Genomic DNA, 15895 nt, shown 5'->3' on the forward strand with positions numbered 1-15895 from the left:
TTTTCCCCTTCAATTATAAAATACGATGTTTTGTTTTTAGTCGTCTGAAAATTCATTCATAATTTAATGAAGAGTTTTGAATAAATTATTTTATTATTAATTATCATTTTTCTGATAGAATGTTATATATCAAGAACAAATAATTATAAATCAGTTTTTTTTTTTTGGAAATTTTAGTTTTTTTTTATCAATAATTGATAAAATTTCAATAATATACATACTTATGCATAGATTTGGAATTAGTATATATTTATCAATTTCTTAATATATATATCTTACAATTATCAAAACGAATAAGTACTCAACATTTGTAAGCATCTTAAAATTTTTAAACATATCCTTACAATAAACTTTACAATTGACGCCTTACAATAAACTTTTTAATTACCTGTCCTCGCAGGTTTCGCAGAACTATTTTACCAACTATTTAATTACATTTTTACATTTCTCAAAATCTTATCTCTTTTTCATTAATATATACTAATCATTTTTATTTTTTTTCATTTTTATTATTATTATTTTAATTTAGGTTTTCTTTTAAAGTAAAATTCCTTTTCAAATAAATGATTGTCACGTTTTAATTAAAAGAAAACTTAAAATGATAACCAGCTAACTGAGAATTAAATCTTGATTGGAAATTAAAACTATTTAAATTTATTCGATGCTAAACAGCTGAATATTTACTAAACGGCTCCGAAAGATGAAGATTAAATTGTTTCTTATTTATTTCAGTATTGAAAAGTAAATGCATTGCTTCTTTTTATATAATAAAGAAAAAATTACGGATATACAATTTTATTTTGACGTTCAAACTTTTCTCGTCCCCTTTAAAAAGGGTAAGTTGAAACAATTTGCTTGAAAGAGTTTTTAATTATGTTTCTCAACTTGAACCCAATTCAAAAAAAATATTGTTATTTCAGAAAAATAACAATATTTTTTGCTCGATATGCCTTATTTTGTTAAACAGCTAAAAATGAAAAATTGTAATAAGATTCCAAAACCTTGCTAGGAATTAAAGAATATGCAACAGAGTATTTGCATTATATTTGTTTATTCTGTTAATAGATGTTCTGCACCAGTTATTTAAAATAAATAATAGTTTCTTTCTAGTTAGTGGAGATGTATATCGTCAACAGATGGCACTGAGATACATTGAAATTTTACCATCAAATCTAGTGGGTGTTTGACGGATGCTGTAAAGGCTGTTTCTGTACCAGACAACACCTGGAATGGTGGAATTGGAAGAGAGGCGTGAAAGGGGAGGGAGATAAAGCCATGATTTTCCGGGTTACATTTTTTGGCAAAACTCAATATTTAAAGGGTGCGCCAAAAGTTTCGCATTTATACTTTTTACTGATCTCTTTTTCTCCTTTTTGTGCGAATAAATCAGAGGTTGTTTTGATTCCCCTTAACTTGTCTTATTTATTCAGCCATTATTTTTAGACCATTAATATTTCGTTTCAGACATCATTCCAAATGTTGGTAAACTCCAATAACTTTTAAAATAATGTTCCTTCATATTAGTAACACTTTTCAAAAAGCCCTTCAAAAGAAAAGGCTAATAGTTAGATCTCTATTTAACGAAGTCGTTCAATTCCGATAATAAGTTCGTTATATCAAAAATTCGTTAAATGGACCTTTTAGAATACTTAAACATCACAAAGCAGGTTATAAATTCATAAACACTAGACATTATTAAAATAGCACTTGATGCACCTTTATCTTGTAAACTAGTATCTACTATTTATTTTATAAATCTTAAATGTAAAAGAAATCAGGATGGAAAGCAAGAATAGAGCAAAACATTATCCAGTGTTACACTATCATGCTATATGCATTTTCAAGTAAAAAAAGGCTACGTATAAAATTATAGTTGCATTTATTATAAGAAGTAATTTTAAACATGCCTCATGATTCCATATACATTACGTCATGCCTTCTTAAGTTAAATTGCTACTGCTAAAATCCGTTCATTTTGTTTTGAGTTTTTCGTTCATTCCCCCCCCCCAAATAATGCGTTAATAAATTTGAAATATTGTAGGAAATAAAGAAAGTGGATCTCAAAGAAAAGTTCATTAAATAGAAAATTCACTTCGCTATTTGGAAGTCTAAAATGTTCTTGGTTCACCCCCCAAAAAATTCACAAAATGGAAGTTCGACTGAGTATATATATACATTCTTCAAAAAGAATTTTCCTTAAAAAATAATTTTAAAGCCGTAATTAATGTGTTTGGAAAATAATTATGATATACATTTATATAAATTATAAATAAAAATTGTTCTTTCATTTCGCCGTAAAAGGACAAGACTGTTTCATTTAGACTCAATTAAAACGTAACATTTTTCACAGTTTCCTTGTTGGTCCCTCTCTTTTGGTTGGGGCACACTTTTTTTCCCATTTAGAAAATAGTTTTGTTCAAGTAAGTAATTCCGTGAACGATTTGAATTGAGAAGCAAGCATCGACACAGGACAGGGCAGAATAATTATAGTTTTCAAGTACCTAAAGGTTTTTTAAATACTTCTCATCATTGAGAGAGGAAAAATAAAATCCTTTTTATTCATTAGAAGTGATTTTTCAGTAAAATGAAGTATGTACTTAAAAGAAATCTGTTATAACGTTCTTTCAAAGATGTGTGTTGAGCAATAAAGGAAAAATTCTACATTATAGCCTCATCATTTAGTATAGTTAAGTTCCCTCACATTTGTCATAGTTTTCTGAATTCATATTTTTTAAATCATTCAATTCATATGTTACCGACAAAGTTTGAAATCCGGCATTGTATAGAATGCCTAAAACTAACCGACAATGTATGAAGCAATTTCTATTTCACACATTTCCTATAGGCATTCTATGGAATGCCAAATGAGAAACCGGCTAAGTATAAAATAAATCTCCGATTCGTCAAAATGTCATTCAAGTCTGCCATGTTGCAGCAAATAAGTTAATGTCTTATGTTTTTTTTTTTTTTTTTTTTTTTTTTGTATGAAAATTTTGTTTCCCTTAGTAAGAAAGGCATAAATTATGTTTTGTACAACTTTCTCTTTTTTAAACGCATTTTGAATAAAAATTTTTAATGGCACTCTCATTATTTTTTCAGAATAACATTTTTATTTTTGACATATGCACATCATTTACCATTTGTCATTCTATAGAATCGAGAATAGAGGGAAAGTATGTAATACTTCTCTTATTTCATATCTTGCGGAAAACATCAGGCATTATATGTAATGCCTAGGCATTCTATACAATGCCCGTTTTATACTTTGCCGGTAACACATATATTTCATTTTATATTTTTCAAAAAAACATTTTATATAGTAAATTATCTTAACTATTATAATTTTAAGTAAGAATATTTTGTTGATATGTTAATCATTGTAAAATGAATGCTACTTTTTAAATTTTTTTTTTAAAATCAGCCATAATTTAGATAAAATTAAACCTATAGAATGTGTTAAAAAATAGTGTGGCTCAATGTGAAGTTATAAATTGTCAACAATAGTCAAACAAACATCACTGTAGCTCTAACATTATATCAAAAAGTACGCCTTACTTATAGTATTAGATTGGAAACGATCTTTACCACTGTTGAGTCTCTTACATTTCTAAAAATAGGAAATAAATAAAGTGAAAGATGCAAGCAAGTGACATTTTCAGCATGGGTGCCATTCTTCTGTCCTGGGGACTGAAATTAGACTTGAGAATTCTCGCAGTGGACTGATCGTTAAGACGCGGTTCCCAGCAGATCAACAAAGTCAATCATCACTGATCACTTTGCCTAGCCTGCCTAGAAACCGAGGGTGTGCGTTATGGGTCCTCGTTAAACTGTTCTACCACAAAGTGCCCGACTTCTCATGCAGGTTGTCGGGCTACCGAAGCGGTGGTGCCATCCCCTCTGCAGTGGATCAAAAATTGTGATGGCATGTCTTCGGATCATCCTCGGGGATGTTTCTCAAACAGTCGCCAATAGCCCATTGTGCAGCTTTAGTGCGATGTATATGAACTACAACAATAGTCTTGAGAAAAATATATGAGCTAAATTCCATCAATTAAATTTTTTTTCATTGGAAATGTAACATTTTGACGCATACAAGGTTCGTAAGCATCAGGAAAAAATAATAACAGGTATCAATTATGTTATGCTCTTTAAATGTTCGGATTTGTATGTGACAACGTCTAATTTTTTCCTCTTTTTTTTTTAAAATTTTATTCAAGCTAGTCAAACGCGATTTATTAGGGCGTAAATTTTGTGAAAGTATGAAATATATGGTTGGTAGGTACTTAATTGACGTCACCCTAAGCTGCGCAGTGGGCTATTGGCGACGATCTGGGAAAGTCCGAAGCAGGCTCCCCTGCTTTGGTAGCCTGACTGCAGAGAGAGAGATAACCAAATCACCCAAGTAATATTTTTCAATGCTTTATTTTATTAATAAGGCAATTAATAATTATCAATAATAATTAACATCATTAATAATTAACAATAAAAAATAAGCACAATTTGCTTCTTGGTGTATTGAAAATGGAGTTAAATATATAAGAGCCCCACTACCCCGGTACCTTGTGGTTTTCCTCTCCGTGTAACGCAAATGCGGTTTAGTTCCATCAAAAAGTCCTCCACGAAGAGAAATTTCTCCTAACCCTTGTCTTTTGGATTGGGTTCAGAGTTACAGAGCTGAACATTAGTATTCGTAAATCCAAATTGGGTCGACTGTTCAACGACGGTTTAAAAATAAACTACGAATGAAAAAATGAATGAATTTTTCCCCGACAACGGACTTAAGTTGGAAGGAAAATTTAGTTAGTGCAATTATTTCATCCTAATTATAATTGATGTGTTACTTATCTTAAATCTTAGCTATCATTGAAATATGGAAAGGAAGAAAATAAAAAGTGTATGTTTGTCTTCGTTATTTCTACTGCAACCTGCAGCACCTAAAATGCGTCTGCATAATCTATAAGCTCCGAATTATCTGTTAATATAATACAAATGTGAAGGCCTTATCTTATAAAGAAAAGATAAGAAATAATGTTTATATAATATTTATATAAAAAATAAAATAGAGCGTTCGCCTTCCAATGTCGAGAATCGGATAGGAATCCCAGCGATGGCTGGTCAATACGAATTTCTCACCAACCACAGCGCTGACGTAAAGTATCCTCAGTAGTAGACGGATCATGGGTTTGAGTCCCCTAGTCGTCAGGGTGGTTCTCGTGATCTTTCTCTCCATGCTACCCAAATGTGGGTTAGTTCTATCAGAAAGTCCTCCACGAAGGCAAATTTCTCCCAATACTGGAACCAGGAGTTTCCTTGTCTTCTGGATTGGGTTCAAAATGACAATGCTACGGAGTTACATTAGTAGTCTTAAACCCTAAAAATTGGATCGGCTCATCAACGATTGTTATAAAATAAAATTATTATTAATACTAAATACTAGTATTTACTATGACTTATTGCTTTTGATGATTATTTCCTAGAATTTAATTGATAAGAACTGAACTAAGCAGGAAGGGGCCCCTATAACATGGTCATACTGTTTGAAATTGAGAATATAAATTTTACTGACATAAAAAAAAAAATTTTTTTTTCAGATGAGCAATAATTTTAATTTAAAAATATTTTGTACACCTCAAAAACTCAATGAGCATAAAATAAGGCATTTATAAATTATGCATAATTAAAAAAAAATTTAGTAGCTACCAGTATTGACGATAAATTCCTTGAGGTGATAGAATATTATGGCAAAAGAGAATTTATATATCATGGCGGGCAAAATGATTTAAAATCTATTTTAATTCATTATTTGTGGTACAACTGAAACACATTTAAAGAAGTTTTGCATTAACTTAACAAAGAAAGAAAAATGATTTGTTAATTAGTTTTCTTTTCTTTTCTTTTTGTTTGTGAAACCATATTCTCACCCTTGACGACAATTTTTAATGAATCATCAAGTTTTGTTCCATTTCAAAACGGGGTCTTCATTTTCTTTATAAAAGGGTAATTACAATAACACCTGTTTTGTTAGCAGATGTTTTTCTTACTCATTTAAAGTTGTTTTTAAAAAAAAATCGTTTTCATTCTCCAACAGAACTTTTCTTTTAATTTTTTCTTTGCATGAAACAATTTTAAAACTATTTTATAACTCTAAAGAACATGTACTTTTCTTTAGCATTACATTTAAAAATAATTATACTTAAATCAAAGTTTTTTTTAAAGTGCTTGCTTAAAAAGAGAATTAAAAGTAATCAAAATAGTAATGATATTCCTCAATTTTAAAGTATCAAAATATATTTATATTTATTTAACGATTATACCACATACACTCTTAGTACTTCGAACTCAGAAAAAATGATTCGAAGTAAAAAATGTTCGAATTATCAAAAATACGAGTTTCGTGTGAATACTTGAAAAACGCTGATTTCACGAACTTACTTAAAAGAAATAAACGTACTTTAAATTGGTTTTTTTTTAATGATTACCCACGAGTTGTGTCAGATTAAATAGATTGCTAATCTGATAAATAAGCAACACTAAATCATAATCGAATCAACCATTTTGAGCGATTATAACTTTTCTGGGGCAATCTCTTTACAAACAATATTATACACTCGCTGTAGAAATTGTTACTCTTTAAGGGTTGATTTATACACACTTAAAGTATTAATTCTTAGTTTAAACTAACAGTACTTTGAATCGGAATATAAAAGCATTTTGTTTCAAGCATTTATCTACCTACATCTATGATGATAGTACAGCAAAAAGTATCAATCTGAATATGTTATGTTGTAACGAATTATAAACCGGTTTAAAGGAGTAAACTTAAATATGCTTATTAATTAGTGTTAACTATTAAGTTACGAAATTAGGCAAAAAATAAAAGCGCACTTTCTTCGAATATAAAATGAAACTTTTTTTGTTGTTGACTGATAGGGATTTTAGCACAAAGCAGCCGGAATTGTGTAAAATAGGGGCCCAATTATTTAGTCTTATGTTTGGGACCCTTAATGTTAATTTTACTTTTTGCTCATTTCACTATTTCGTGGACCTTTCAAGCAAACCAAAACATTTTTACATATAATTATAAAATTTCTTTTTCCAAAGAAATTTTTTTTTAATTATTTCGTTAAGTAACTATCGAACACTTTTAACAGGTGTGTAAATTTTTACACCGTTTTAAAGCATGTAACTTTAAATAACGACATTTAAACGAAATCAGTTGAGCAGTTCAGTTTAAATGATGAAATTTAAACGAAATCGGTTGAACAGTTTCTGAGTTATCCAATTTAAGAGAGTCGTATACTTAAAATTTAATTTCTTGTGAACTACTGTGCAGATTTCATTCGAATTTTGTACTTTGTCATTTTAAATAATTTTGTAATTTAAATTTTGCCGTAAATAATTGAAAATAACGAATAATTATTAAAAAGTATTTTTTTCCCGCTAATTATCTTCAATTTAACGCGCTTCATAGGTAAGAGTAAGAATTATTTTTAAAGCTTTGCAATGAGTGTTAGCAATTAAAATTAGGGCATTTTATACTTTGCCATTTTAAATCGATAAAATGAAAAAGCGTCTTTCAAAATCACTTTGTGGTTTGTTATTGATGTTAAACAAAGTCTGATAGTTTAAAAAATTCTTTTATCTTTATGTGGAAAAAAGGCGTTTACATTTATAAGTTCGTTTTTAAAATGTGTAACCAAAGTTTTCTTGAATTTAGTATGTTCAATTTATATATGTATATCACACGCCTGTTGAGGCAAAAAAAATTATTTTAACTTTAATCAGACTCTGCTCGGCCTTTTTTTTTCTTTTCTTTTCGATGCCTCACCCCTTAACGAAAGATGAGAACTCAGCGTTATTTTGTTTATATCTTGGCCAAAGGATACGAGCTCAGTGTTCGCCAAGGTTTATATAATGCAAATACCGAGAAAGAAAACTTTAATAAGTTCTTTTTAAAAATACTCTTACTTAGTTTGTTCGAAAGTATTAACTTAATATTTTGGAATATTAATTTCTAGTTCCATACAGTAGATAGAATTAAAAAAAATTCTGATTTTTATGAAGTTTTATTAAAAGAATAACCGAAATGCGCAGTTTTTGTTTCTATAGGGCCTTCTTGATTTGCATAAGACTTGGTCAAACTGATTTTCTGATCGGTATAAGATTCGATTATAATAAATAAAACAAACATCATTATCATGTACAATTATAATTAAATCAATTGATCAAGGGTTAGAATTCCTTTGCCCTTAGGCTCCGTAGGAGATTTTCATGGTTTTCCTTTCCATATAACATTTCTTTCATTTTATCTCAATGCTTGATCAAGGAGTTTCTTTGTCTTCTGGTCTGGGTTCAAAATTACAAAACTAGGAATTTTCAACACTGAACATAAAATAAAATCATATTCGTGACTGATTACAATTTTTATCATAGATTGTAATTACTTGTACTCGGTAAACTAGTAGCGAAACAGGTTCGAACACTGCTCTTCCATTCAATTCGAACAAAGTACAATTAATATATGAAATCTCTTAATAGGTTTTTTTATTGTTGAACAGCCTACCCAATTTTGGGTCCACGACTACTAATGTTCAACTCCGTAGCCTCGTAACTTTCCAGAATCCAGAAGACGAGGAAACTCCTGGATCCCCCAGAGGTATTGATTTGTTTCATGGGAGGGCTTTGTGACTCGACAGATTTAACGTGAATTCACGGAGAGTCTTCGGCAGACGGGGATCGAACCCACGCCCTCTTGGACATGGGTCCAGTGCCCTACCCACCAGGCTATCCCGGCTCTTTCTTCATAGGTTGTATACAAATCCTTCGAACTCAGAGGTAGAAAGTAGCACACTACGAGATAATGAAACTACTGTAGTCGCTACTCTTTTCGTAGTTTGTAGTGTAAAGAAAAGTAGTGTAGTAAGTAGTGCGATTAAAAAAAAAACAATAGTTTGTAGCGATTCCTGGCAACTACTTTTAATGCCAGTTTAGAAAGAAAAAAAAACACGGCTCTATCGGAACAAATTTTTCGAATTTGATGGGTACAAATTTTGGCAGGCAGGTTCATCAATGGATGCAATGAAAATGCAGCTGTAATAGAAAAATTACGTATTTAAAATCAAGTATAACTAATATTTCAAACTAGTCATTACGAAAAACAGATAATGAACCACTTCGGTCACACCTTCAAACGCGAATGCACACAAATATTGATGTTCTTTTTAAAAAATGGAGTGTATTTTCGATGTAGTACTTAATTTCTTAGAGAATAAGAAATTGCAATTATTTGATAATTTCGCATTTCTTAAAAAAAACATTCTTATTCGAAAAAGGCATAAAAAGTTGAAGGTTAAATGAACAAATTCGAGTTTTTTTTTTTGGAGTAACAAACTGGCTCATATACACATTAATAATTATTTCTTAGTTATTCTCTCATATTTAATGTCAGCCTTATTCAAAACAATTTTGAACATAATATGTAAATTAAGTTCTCCAGCAAAGTTCGTGTTCTTAAAGTAGTCACTACAGTTTTTAAAAAAGGTAGTTGCAGTTAACTGCAAGAGTAATTTGGTTTTTCTGACCACTGGTCGAACTAACAGTGTGTGCTTTTCGTTCTTTTCTTTTCCATTTAAACACATATTATTATCATTTTTTTCAGCAGAATCGTTATGCTCTCAATTGTATATTTGAGAAAAACATCTTTTTTTTGTTGTTATTGTTATCTTATTATTATCAGATAAGAAGGAAAAGAAAAAAAATTCTTTAAATTAAAATCTAATTTAATTTATATAATATAAACGTTGGTATGGAAACAGAATATCAAAGAAATGAAAAAGCAGGGCAAAAGTAATTAGTGGTTGATCCCATTTTATAATTTTCATTTAAAAATTCTGTGATAAATTATTGAATTGTTTTGTCAAATGAGATGAACTAAATCAAAGTATTTTTGTACAAAATAACATTTTTTGAAAATAAATGATCCCTCAATTTCTTAGATTCAATTTTAGGAAATTAAAAAAATGTTAAACTGTCTACTTTAAAAAAATTCCGAAACAAAGAAATTCCGTAAGTTAGACCAAACAGTTTTAAGGAATTAATAGACGGTAGGAGTGGAACTTTCACAATTTAGACCAAACAGTTTTAAGGAATTAATAGACGGTAGGAGTGGAACTTTCACAATTTTTTAAAATTCCTAAATCATTATTAAATCTAATAAATATAAGAGACACAAAAACTAACGATATGGAGAAAAAAAATTTTTTGTTTAAAAATAAATATTTCTTAAAAATAGACCCCTCAATTTTTATGTTTAAACTTTACTAAGTTTAATTAAGAAATTGTTGAGTTGTCTACGTTTATTAAAATAATAAAAACAGCTCTTAAACTACAAAAATTCGACATAGAACTTTTTAAAATTCTTAAATCAATATTTAATCGAATAAGAGACACGAAAATTTTGAAGACTTTTTACATACCACGAAAACTCGTTGATAAATTAAGACTTCTTTACTAGCGAAAAAAATCAATTTAATAAAATTAATATTTGATTAAATCAAATTAATATATGATAAAAGCATAATAATCAAATAAATATTGAGCTTGTTGGGAAAAATTACGAGACTTTGCAAACAGTTTTAAAAATTCCTTTCCCTCCCATGTCACCCTTGTTAGGGGAAGATAAGAATTAATGGAAAACTCCCACACCGCCTTTAATTTATTTCTTTGAACACCTGCATAAGTGATGGCTACTTAAGATTTCTTTTCAGATTTATTGATATACTTATCATGCTTCGCTGTCGGTTGGTTTTCTTAAAAATTTATGTTATGTGAAGAAGAAAAAAAAAAAAGACTGCGTAAATATGAGTAGACGATGATTTACAAACTATGTTCTTTTATTTCAATTAAAAAAGAAGACAAGCAAAATCTATTAAAAAAGCACTTTATAATTGCTATTCTACTTTTTGTTTTAAGATTCAAACTGTACAATCAAGTGTTTCCTTTAAAGAGAAATAAAATAAAACAAACAGTGAATATTAAGTGTTGAAAGAATTGGACCAGGAGTTGAATTAAAATAAAGGTTTAGGTTTCACTTTAAGTGTTGCTTTCAACATAACGGTTTTATTTTATTTTTAAATATATCTTACATTTAAATCTTAATCGAATTTGATAACATACAGAAGTTGCTGATACATGTACCGCAAACTTTCTAGAGTAGTGCCAATCGATTTACTAAACTGAACAAATTTATGAATCGATTCTTTTTTTTAAATGCTCGTCGTAAAGAGTCGTTGTAAGAGGAGATCTTATATAATGAGTTTAGACTGTTTTAGTTATTTGAATTAGTTGATCTAGGTCAGCGGTTCCCAATATTTTTCACCTACCGAACCCTATATAATTAACCTTATTTAGGCGGGGAAAAAAAAAAACGATTCTTTTTTTAAAACGAACTTGATGAATCGATTCACAAAAGAGTTGATTAAAATATCGATTCGTTCGTTTACTCTACAGTACCTGGACAAATTATGAGACGCTTTCTAAGATTCTATGTAAAATCTTAATGATCACGTGATATACTCTATAGACAGCATTATGGTTTTCACGCGGCTGAAACTGGTTTGCACTTGTTTATGTATCAATTAATGCAAAATAAATACAAATAGGAAGTATATAAACCAAATCTTCTGAATAAAAACTCATTACACGTATGTTTAAATATGAAAATATTGCGTATTAACTCGTGAAAAACATGTAATTAATGAAATACTACAGCACGTCTAATAATTTGGTCTAATTATTATAATGTACTTATAAAATACCTGATATTCTCTATTTATATAATAAATATTGTCTCATGTATCCAATCGTCGAATCAACTGGTTAGTTGATAGACGAACATAACCAAGTGCAAACCGGTTTCAATTGCCTAGAAACAATAAGCTGTATGTATCACCTGATAATTAACATAGAATCTCATAATTTAGCCAGGTACTGTAGAGTCATGTGTGATACCTCATTACAGCACACGTCTCAATAAGCTGTACCAAATTTTCTGATAACTTCTAGGACACCATCCACTTTCTTTTCTAACCAATCCCATCTCGACGGAATTTTTATATTTTGCTCACATTTATCAGAACGAGAATTAATTTCCGTTCTATCTGACACCATTGTGATACAGCCGAATCCCAATTTAACGAACCCCTATTTTGCGATTTATCGAATTTTATGAAGTAGATTTATAGGAGATAATGACTCAGAAGTCGATGATATTGAATCTCCAGTCAAAACTGTTACTTTTTCTGATGTTTTGCACGGTTTGAAAAAAGTGAAAACTTACCGAATCTCCTATAATGTCGGAGTATATTCTTGACGTCGAAAAAGAGCTTATTAAAGTAACAAATAAGCAAACCTTACTCACGAAATGCTTTAAAATTTCAAAATAATCAGCGTGTAATCATTCGCTGTAGTATAAGTTCCTAAATAAAAAGTGTTAAGATTTCTTTTTATTTCGTGTATTTGCTTATTAGAGATGTTCGAATATTTCATAAGGTTGGAAAAATTTTTTTATTTTATTTTGCCCCGATATTACGAATTGTCCCAGTTTTAGCGAATAATATCTTTAGTCTCTATGAATTCGTTAAATCGGGGTTCGACTGTATATTAAAAATTCAAATATTATTGTGGTTACTTCTCAAGAGTTGAGTCAAAAATCTGAATTCGGCGTGCGAGGCTCATAAAACGTGTTTCGTGGTACCCTAGGGTTCCGAGAATTTAGACAATTAAATTAAATTAGTAAAAATTTTTGAAATCTTCAAATTGTATTTACATCCAATTATTTAATATGTCGGTTATTTCCATTAAATTATTTAAGCAAAATGGCACAGAAAAAGTTTCTAAAAATTAACTTGGCTACTGAAGTCTTTTAGTTTTGTCTCTGATCTGTATTTCCCATTTTTCGTTCGTTTACGTTTTATAATTAAGTCTACGTTTGTCACACACGTCTGGAAAATGAGCGTCTATTTTTGAGCGCTTGAAACATGTCGTCTGTTATTCCCAATCAGTGTAGTTTTAAAGCAAATGAAGTTTTAATTAAGTAATAATATAATATTTCAGCTTCTTGCGATTTTTATTAAATAAATGCACTAGTAGTTTCCGACAAACTTTACAGAGAAAGTAAACAAGTTTAATTGTAAAGAAAAGTGTTTCTCTAATAACCATTTTCAATGTTTGTATCATTTGTTTTTTTTTTCTTAAAATTCAGCTCATTTTCAGTTTATACTAGATTTGTCCAGAAGAATTCGTCGATCTGACACAACACTTAATTTTAATATTATTAAAGTTGAAACAATTACAAAAATCAATTATTCATTTCAAAGTTAATGGTAGTCATTCTGTGTTTATTAAATCGGTGTTCTGCCACATCAATCATTTCGAGTTCTGTAGCCGGAAAGAATTGGGAAAATATGTTTTCTTACGATTTTATATCCTTTATGGTATCTGCAGCGTTTCATAAAAATATTTATAATTCGCTGAAACTATTAAGGTAGCATCACGTGCCAATCTTTAGATCAAAAAAGCTTTTGGTTATTCTATTTTTTTAAAAAGAATTTGTAATTATTATTGGGCTCCATATACCCTTTAAGAAACCGCCGGTTTCCGTGATGAAAGGCCGAGTAAAAAGTCGTTTCTTATACTACTTATTGATTCTTAGCAATTATCACGAGTTACGAATTAGACGAGTAAACAAAACATACTTTTTTTTCTCGAAGCATTCGGATTCCTGAAGCTCAAATATTGAGAGTAGCTGCAATCTAGGAAATAGCGTCCGAATATATTGGTCAGCAGAGCAGTATGAATGCATCGAATCTGTGTTCTTCTGAAGTCAAATTTAAAAATGCGAATTTTTCTAAAATTTGATATTTAGAAATTTCATCCCTTCAGTGTCGATAAATGAGTACCAAGCATGCTTGGGAACTAAACACTGGGGGTTCCGCGTTCGGCTGACCACCTGAACGGAACATCTGCTCCTTCACCCCAGAAAACTGAGATGGGCTGTCGCGCCACTGAGTTAGAGATATTTTAGAAAATATTTGTCCCATTTTGCCCAAATTTTTAAGTAATAAAAATAATTAACATTTGATAAAAACTATTTTTTGATAAAGGTTTTTCCTGAATGTGAAAGTTTACACTACGTTCGTACTGTCGGCACAAAGAATTTCCCTTTGACAAAAGAAAAATATATATTTTTTTTAAAAAGAAATGCATATATATATATTATATATGTTTTAATTGAATGCGTTGATAGTTAAAATTTGAAAACTCTTATTATTTTTCTTAACAATGAATTTCCGTCAAAGACCCGCTTTTAAGAAAATATTTAGCCTATTTCTTTGTTCTGAGGGGATCTGGCAAACAGATCTTCGTTTAACCCGTTACGACGAGAAATTTTATTTTTTTTGTTCATAATTCTTTATCTAAACGATTGGTTTCGCATAAATTTTCTATTTCAATATTAGCTTGCTTTTTAGCATAATTTTAATTTATTCCACTGTTTAAGGAAGCGAATAATGTGCATCGCTTTTTCTGAAATTTACACATTTATGAAATTAATGCGAAGTTAAATTGATAATTAAAAAAAAAAAAGTCAACTTTGAAGTTATTTTTAAAATTAAAAACTTTATTTTACCTCTGATTTTTAATTGAGAGGGCGAATAATTTGGTTTTTTTGGTTCTGAACTTCAGACATTCGTGAAAAAAAGTGAAATAAAATTGGTAATTTTAGAACAAAACAACAAAAAAATGCAATTTAGAAGGCTATTTTTCGAAAAGAAAACTTCTTTTGAAATTTAATTCAAGCGGGTAAACTGTGTCTCGCTCTTTCTGGAATTCAGACATTAAAACAGAATGTCAAGTTTAATTAACAAATTTAATAGAGAAAAGTTTAATTTAAAATCACCATCAGTCAAAAATGGTTCTCTACTGAATGAATTACAATAAAAATAAGCTTTTCTCTTATATCTATTAGATAAACTTCATTTTAAAGTGTAAGTGTATACAATGCTTTGATTTCGCCTTTCCATTCCAATTATTAATTCCTTAATAATTGATGTTAAACTAATTTGATAAATTGAAATAGAAAGTTTCTTGTTCCATATTATAATTTTTAAAAATTTGTGTGAAGTTTAAATTTAAAAATCATGCAGGGGACGCGCCCGAGTTTATTTAAGCCACTGATAAGGAAACAAGTTCCCATACTAAAATGAATTAACAAAAGCTACCATATTCACTTAAATAATGTTATCAGTTTCTTAAAGCAATGGGATTTATCTGAGTTTTTAACTATCTGTGATTTAAAGTATCAAGTAATTGAAACAAAAAAAAAAAAAAAAAAATAGAATTTTAATTACAATCGGATGGAAATTTTGAGAAGGAAAAAATAATCTTGCTGTGTTCGAAGCAATAAATCAGCAAATCAGTTTAAAAAATTGTATAACCTTGGTTTTTAGGGACATATTTAAATGAATAATTATTTCAGATGAATGACTGTTATGTGACTGCACAGCAAAATCTTATAAATACTCATACTTTTATTATCATTAGTAAATGAGTAATATAATTAAAGGAATGACTACTTTAAATGAGAATTATTTTTCTAAATTTACATATTTTAAATATTGTTAGTTTAAATTTAGTTTTTATAATAAGGAAATAATGATATTATTAGATCAAGTTCATATTAAATAAAATTATAAAGCCGTTTCGGAGTTTTACTTTATAGATTGATAGATGGCACCACTACAATTTATAGAATAGGCTGTTTTAAAAATCAACTTAACTGAATTGTATATTTATTAATCGTGAATTTATGAGCAAGTTTTTACAAAATTGTTTTCAT

This window comes from Parasteatoda tepidariorum, chromosome 5 (assembly GCF_982258835.1).
Source record: "Parasteatoda tepidariorum strain Cologne lab strain chromosome 5, Ptep-v5.0, whole genome shotgun sequence".
Classification (NCBI taxonomy): Eukaryota; Metazoa; Arthropoda; class Arachnida; order Araneae; family Theridiidae; genus Parasteatoda; species Parasteatoda tepidariorum.